This window comes from Elephantulus edwardii, unplaced genomic scaffold, assembly GCF_000299155.1.
Source record: "Elephantulus edwardii isolate Elephantulus edwardi_28Jun2011 unplaced genomic scaffold, EleEdw1.0 scaffold00058, whole genome shotgun sequence".
NCBI lineage: Eukaryota > Metazoa > Chordata > Mammalia > Macroscelidea > Macroscelididae > Elephantulus > Elephantulus edwardii.
This window is the reverse complement of record NW_006399808.1, coordinates 7,905,921-7,913,293: the sequence shown is the minus strand read 5'-3', so window position 1 is coordinate 7,913,293 and position 7,373 is coordinate 7,905,921.

Sequence of the window (7,373 nt, the reverse complement as noted above, 5' to 3'; positions counted from 1 at the left end):
TCTAGCACTTCTCTATGTACTGTTCTAGAATGATCTTCAGCAGTATTTTGCTTGCATGTGATATTAATGATATTGTTCAATAATCTACAATCATTGATGATTGTGTCATCAATGGATGTCAGAAGAGACATGGAAAATTGCACGAGAGCAGTTTTGTTGAGTTGTTGTTATGTACCATCAGGTCACCTGTGACATAAAACAACACTATGCACAACAGCTCTGAAGCCTGCTCTATCCTGAGCCAATCTCACAGTCTCTGACACACCTAACCTAAATATCCCAGTTACTGTGTCAACTGCTGCTTTCCTTTCCTGTGCTGTCCCCCCACCCTTCCAAGCATAATGTCCTTCTCCAAAGACTGCACCCTCTTGGCAACATGCCCAAAGTATGTGATGTGGAGCCTCAAAATCCTTGCTGCCAAGGAGCAGCATGGTTTCAGCCTTTCTAGGACAGACCTCTTGGCAGTCCATGGTAGTTCAATACTCTTCTCTAAAACCACAACTCAAAGGTATCCATTCCTCGTATGTCATGTTTGGTCATTTCCCTGCTCTCTGATGCAGAGCAAGTAACTGTGAAGACCATGGCCTGGATCAGGAACATCTTAGCCTCTAGACTGACATCATTACTCTTCAACACTCTGGAGAGGTCACTGACAGCAGATTTTCCTCATGCAATTCATCTATTGATTTCCTGACTACTAGTGCCAAGAGTGTTGATTGTGGACCCAAGCAAACTGAAATTGTTAAGATTCTCAATCTCTTCTCCATCTATCATGGTTTTGTCAATTGGCCCAGTGGTAAAAATCCTTGTTTTTTTTGATGTTGAGCTTTAGTCTATATTGCAGACTATGGTCCTTGACCTTCTTAAGCAAATGCTGTTCAGTAGTGGAATACTTTTAGATATGGATTATAGTACAGGATGTGGTTTTTGCAATTACTTGTTATACATCAGAGAGTCGGACAATTACTAAGGATGACAGAAAAACTGATGGCTTTGAGTTTTGGTGCTGGAGAAGAGTATTGAACATACTCCATGGACTGCTAAGCAAACAAACAGGTTTGTCCTGGAAAGGGTGAAATCAGGCTACTCCTTGGAAGCAAGGATTTTGAAGCTCTGGCTCACATAATTTGGGCATGTTGCCAGGAGGGACCAGTCCTTGGAGAAGGACATCATGCTTGTTAGGGTGGAGGGACAGTGTCTAAGAGAGGAAGACCCTGGAGGAGATGGATTGACTCAGTGACTGGCCTAATGGGGCTACGTGTGTCAGAGTCAATGAAATTAGCTCCACATAGAACACGGTTCAGAGCTATTATACTCTGAACTCATAACTCAGTCGCTATGAGTCACAAGTGACTGGATGGCACATAGCAACATCAACAAGTAATCTGTCTGAAGAGACCTCAAATTCTAGATAGATCTGTTTTTATGTGCTGTTGACTCAGAATCTACTCATTGTTGAATCTCCAACAGGTTTTCAGGGGCTGTAAATAGCACAAGAGGATATTACCCATCTTTTTCTCTAAGAGCAACAGGTGGATTTGAAACACTTGCCTTTACGTTTGCTGTGCAATAGTTCATCACTAGATCATAAATCACTTTTAGTTTAACCCTGATCTTCAGTGTAAAAAAAATACTTACTTGGATACAAAACAAATAAGCCAAAACCTACAATACATATCCAAATATTATCTTTTAGCACTACAACCTGAAAATAATTAAAAATTCTTAAGTTTTCCTTTTTTTTCTCTCTTTGGTATAGACTGGCTCTAGTGATAAAAACTGAGTCTTATAATTCTCTCATGATTGATGTTTTCATTAGGTACCAAGTCAAGTAGGACTCAAAGCACCCATGACCAACAGATCTGAAACCTATCCTATCCTGTGCCGTCCTCATCATCTGACACATTGCTGTAATCACCAGGTCAATCTACCTTGTTGAGAGTCTTCCTTTTTTTCCTCTGATATTTCCAAACATGATATCCCTTTCCAAGGGATAGCTTCTCCTAGCAATATGTCCCAAGTATGAGAGATGAAACTTCAGTATCTTGGCTTCCATGGAGCCCTATGGTCCCATCTTTTCAAGACATATCTGTTCTTTTTTGCAGTCCATGAAATATTCATTACTCTTCTCCAATACTACAACTCAAAGGCATCAATTGTTCTTCGGCCATCCATATTCAAGAGTAGAAACAGCTCCAAACAATCATTAATAATAAGAATGTACAAAGTATAAATGTAGGAAAACTAGAAGTTGTAAAAAATAAAAGGGAACCCATGAAGATAGACATTCTAGGTATTAGTGAACCAAAATGGACTGGCATGGGCCACTTTGAATTAGACAATCATATAATTATGCTAGAAAAGAAAAACTGAGGAGGAATGGTGTTGTATTCATAGTTAAAATGACAACTTCAAAGTCTATCCTATAGTACAGTGTTGTGACAGGATAGTATCCATATATGTACAAGGAAGACCTGTTAACATGACTATTACTAAAATATATGCACCAACAACTAAAGCCAAAGAGGAAGACATTGAGGCTTTTTACAAACTTTTAGAGTCCAAAATTGATCAAACATGCACACAAGATGCATTACTGATTATTGGTGACTGGAATGCAAAATTAGAAATAATGAGAAAACAATGGTAGGAAGAAAGTATGGGCTTGGTGGCAGACATGGGGCTGGAAAGCAAACGACTGAATTATATATATTCAATGATTTATTCATAGCAAATACTTTTTAAAAGAAATGCAAAAGGTCCAGAGGTACACAGTTCAAATCCACCAGATGCTCTGCTGGAGAAGGAGGGGCAATCTCCTCCTGTACCAGTCAGATCTGATTTGACGGTTGTTGTTGTTAAGTGCCATTGAGTCGGTACACACACAAAAATAATATAAAAAAAAAAGAAACACAAAAGGCAGCTTTACACATAGACCTCCCCTGACGGACTTCATAGGAATCAGACTGACTACATCTGTGGAAAGAATCATTGGAGATGCTCAATATCAGCACTAAGAACAAGACCAGATGCTGGCTGTGATCAGATCACCAATTACTAGGTGAAAGTTCAAATGATGACTATGAGTAAAATATCCTTTCATCTTTGAGTCTCAAAACAAAAATACCAAATAAAATTTTTTTAAAATTCTTGAGAACTCTATCTTCTTATTAAAAAATTGTTACTTTATAAATTTTTCCCATCTTCCTTTCTTTAGGATAATTCGCATGATGCTGGAGAATCTTCCTGGCTTATGTCAATGGATAGTTCTCCACTTTTACTGCACAGAGTACACTGAAAAGTATCAACAAATATGCCTCAGACCCCAATCATGCTTATTTAATTGGTCTTAGATGGGACTTAGGCATGTAACTGGTTAAAAAAATTCCTCAGGTGACTAATGTACAGACGTGAATGAGAACCACAATTCTGGCTGCTGTTTGCTTCTTAAAATCACTTCTGTATGTCAGGCACTAAGAAAGTTACAAACAAGCTTATCCACACAATAAGAAAGCTCCTGGTCTAATCAGAAAAACCAGGCAAAACATGTTTTTATTTATTCAGTAATTCAACAAATATTAACTGAATAAGTAACATTGCTTCAAGATTATGTGCCACGTGGAAGAGACCAGACAAAATTCAGAGAGCTGGCAGCAATTGGAACTTTGCAACTGAAGTTTGTGGAACTCGTGGCCTCACTCTCAGCCCCCAAACCCTGTTCTCTGCAGCAAGGGTGTCAATGAAGGCATCGAATGAATGGTCAAGTGCATTGTGTGCAATGTCCATCAATCAATCACCTTGATAGAGGGACATTAAGTAGAAATTGAAGACTTTCTGCAAGGTCTTCAGCATAACAGGGAATAGGATGTGCTGGTAGGGGAAAAAGAGCAAGCTGGAATTGAATGAGCACAGGGTGCTGGGAGAAGCTAGAAAGGTCAACTAAAAGAGTTTAGACTTGATTCAAAATGTACTTAAAAGATATTAACATTTTTTCACTAGGGATGCATGAATAGGGTGAAGGTGTAGAATATTGGTATGAGATATAACTCAGGTTATTCATACATGTTGTTATTGTTATGTGCCACTGAGTTGCTTGCGACTCATACCGACCCTATGTACAAGAGCCCTAAACGCCGTTCTATCCTGTGCCAACCTCGCTGTCTCAGACACACTCATTCCCATTACTCCACTCACAGAATCGATCTATCTCATCAAGGGTCATCCTCTCCTGCGCCGTTCCTCCACTCTCCCAAACATGATGTCCCTCTCCAAAGACCATTTTGCTAACTAATCTAAAACTAATGGTTACCAGCTCATCTCCTTCCCCCCACCTCCTCATCCTTTAACTGAAGACGCTAGATTTTATGACCTTGTTGGGGTGTATCTTCCAGTCATTGCCAGATTTCATGTGGCGGCTAGGAGGGAGGTAAAGACCAATGTTTCTTAAGTGACTAGATAAATGTAAACAGAATGCATGCCATTTGTGGGCTGGACCCTGGGCTGCAGTTCATGGCTACAGTCTCCTTTCTCAAACTAAGAACTTCTCAGTGTGTCTGTGGACGTGGCAACTTTTATCAGGCTGTCTGACTTAGAGCAAGTAAACAGGCTCAAAAGATCAATCCCTCTTGCTTTCTTAGGTTCCTGCTATTACTTTGTACAGCTTCTCATTCTTACTTTGAACTACAGGAGAAACAGGACAGAACACAAACTCATCCCAGTGCTAAAGACTAGCTTTATAAGACAAACAAATGAAATGTTTCCTAGTTAGAAGAATCAGCCTAGCCATTCATTCTCAAATTCAATGATCATAAGTTATCAAGTAAAGACATGGGCTATTTTAATGGGCCCACGGAATCTCTGGGATCTGTCCAAAGAATCCATGTTTTAAACACTCAGTTCATTCTGATACCAGTGCCTTTGGAGTCCACTGACAGATATGCCTACAGCCACTTCGAAGTGTGACTGGTGGCAACTATTCTTTCGGGAATTAGGTCAGATGAGCCTCTCAATTTGTAATTGGGCTTGCAAAATTTGCACCATACTTGGGTTTCAATTTAAGCTATTTGTAGGTTAGGGATACCACAGATAAGAAAGGTTTAGGGGTAAGCTTTAAACATCTCTGGCTGTGTCTCTTGTTATCCTTTCCAGTCCCACTTATCTGAAGAGCTAGGATTTCTCAAAGGACAAGTATCCCTGGAGGGGGAGTTATCAATGAGAGAGCAACACCATTCCTTTTCCTTTGCACATTCCTGTTCAAGAACAGAATCTCAAAGGCATCTTCTGGAGTTGTAGTAGTACACGTTCAGGCAAACAAAATCCATTTCTCAGCTGTCTATATACTTCTTGATGAGCTGAGAATCAGAGTGAATAACTCATTAGTGATAATAAACATTATCACTTAGATATCCCCCCGAATTTCACTGGGTGAAGACCGCAAATATGGGGTTTTGATGGCTTCTGTAAGAATGTCTTTAGCTTGAATATACAGATTTGGGGGTTTTAAACTTTTAAAATAAAGGTATGGTTAATTGGTTGAGATAAATGAAGTCTAGAGGATGCAAATAAAATTTACAAAGTAACATGTATCTGGGTATACCATTGGGGACAGGGCAAAGGTGAGAGAATACCATAAAGGCCAAAAGAGCTTGCTAGAGTTCTTAAGTTTACTTAGTCACTTCTTAGAGACCAAAAATTCCAGCACCTGCTGAAAGCACACCTTATAAATGCCCCTCTTTGAAATATCTAAATGAACTAGATTGAATTATGAACTAATGGCTTGTAAAACTTCGCCTTAAGCAAGCTACTGAAGACACTAAAAGAAGTCAGGAGAGGTTCTGAGTAAACCGAAACAGACTTTTTTTTTTAATCAGTAATGTAGTTCAAAAATAGCCAAGCGGATGGTTAAACTTTGTGTGTTTTGTTTCCCTGGGCTGAGCCTTTGAATGCCAAGATTTAATCTAGAGAGGTTTGTGTTTTAAAAACTAACAACCAAGTAATAAAACACCTATAAAAGGGGGTTTATAATGGAAATGGTGACAGTTTTGAGTGTAGTATTACAACTCCCTGTTCCCCTTCTCCCTTTTTCTATCCTTTCCATTCATCTCTGTGGCCTTTGTTTCAGCTTCTTTCTCACCTAGCTGCCAAGAAGCATTTACTTGTGGGGGAACTCACACCCCAAAGTAGCAGACCACCTTTGAAAAGTGAAGCAGTGTGTCTCATCTTCTGCATTTGCTGACTGGGCTATGCTGCTTGTTTTGTTTGTTTATTTGAGATAAGAAGTGAGATAAGGTGCTTTAACAAAGTACCTACCTACTTTGCACAGTGGTTTCTAATGGGGAGTTGAAGGTGGTGCAGCTGCAAAGTGTCAGTGGCCTGAAGAGGCAGATGTCAACCTGGATAGGAAGCCTGGAGCCTCCACTCCCTGAGATTCTGTACCACACCATTAGGGTCCAAGTACCCTAACTTCACTGACCGACTTCAGTCAACAGGTGGTTTTCTATCAAGGGCACCATGTCTGAAACTTGGCTATTCTTTTTTAAAAGCCATCGTTCTCCTCCTCCCAAAGAAATGGCGCCTGGAAAGGGAAACTTCTCGCTCAACTCTGTAGGAGCCATTTCTTGAGCCTATCTTTTCCTATTTTCTTTCGCCTCCCTTGCCTGTCATCCACCCATCTCAGGGGAAGAACTAAGGGCACTTTCTTGTGTCCGGAGGGCGCTGGGAGTCATGTGGGCAGCGCCAGAGTCCTTGCCTGGGCGTCCAGAGAAACCCCCAGCCTCCCTCATCGGGGCCTCAGGAACTCGGGGGGCCCAGGGGAAGCCTGGAAAGCCAAACTTCGCCATCAGCCTTCCTTCCAGCACCGGCTGGAGGAGAGGGGGGAGGGTCCCCTAGCCGTCTCCTCTGGTCCCCCCAGCACCTCTGCCATCTGCTGCAACGCCCAAGAGAGTACTCGGGCCGCAGCTCACAGCTCACGAGCTCCTCAAAGGCCGGGGCGTTCGGGAGAGGGCATCTTGAGGGGCAGCCCCCCCCTTTCAGCCCGCGTCTGACATCCTCACTCCCACCCAACGATGCCGCCGCCGTGCCCTGTCCGCAGTCGCTGAATGTCACTGCTCCCTCTTCCTCCTGGTCAGAGTAGACACAGACCCCGAAGCACCCGCCACCCCAAAACTGCCGCGCTCTCCTCCAGGTGGAGGGCGAAGTTTGGGGCCCACGGCGACGGGAGGGGGGCGCGCTGGCGAAGATCGCACCTCTGTCCCAGGCCCAGCGGGCACACTCCCCTCCCCAAACGGCCCAGGCGTCCCCATCCTCCCGCGGACACCAGCATCCCCGCCCTTCCCCGAGGGCAGCAAGCGGAGCCCCCCAGGGCGGAGGCAGGT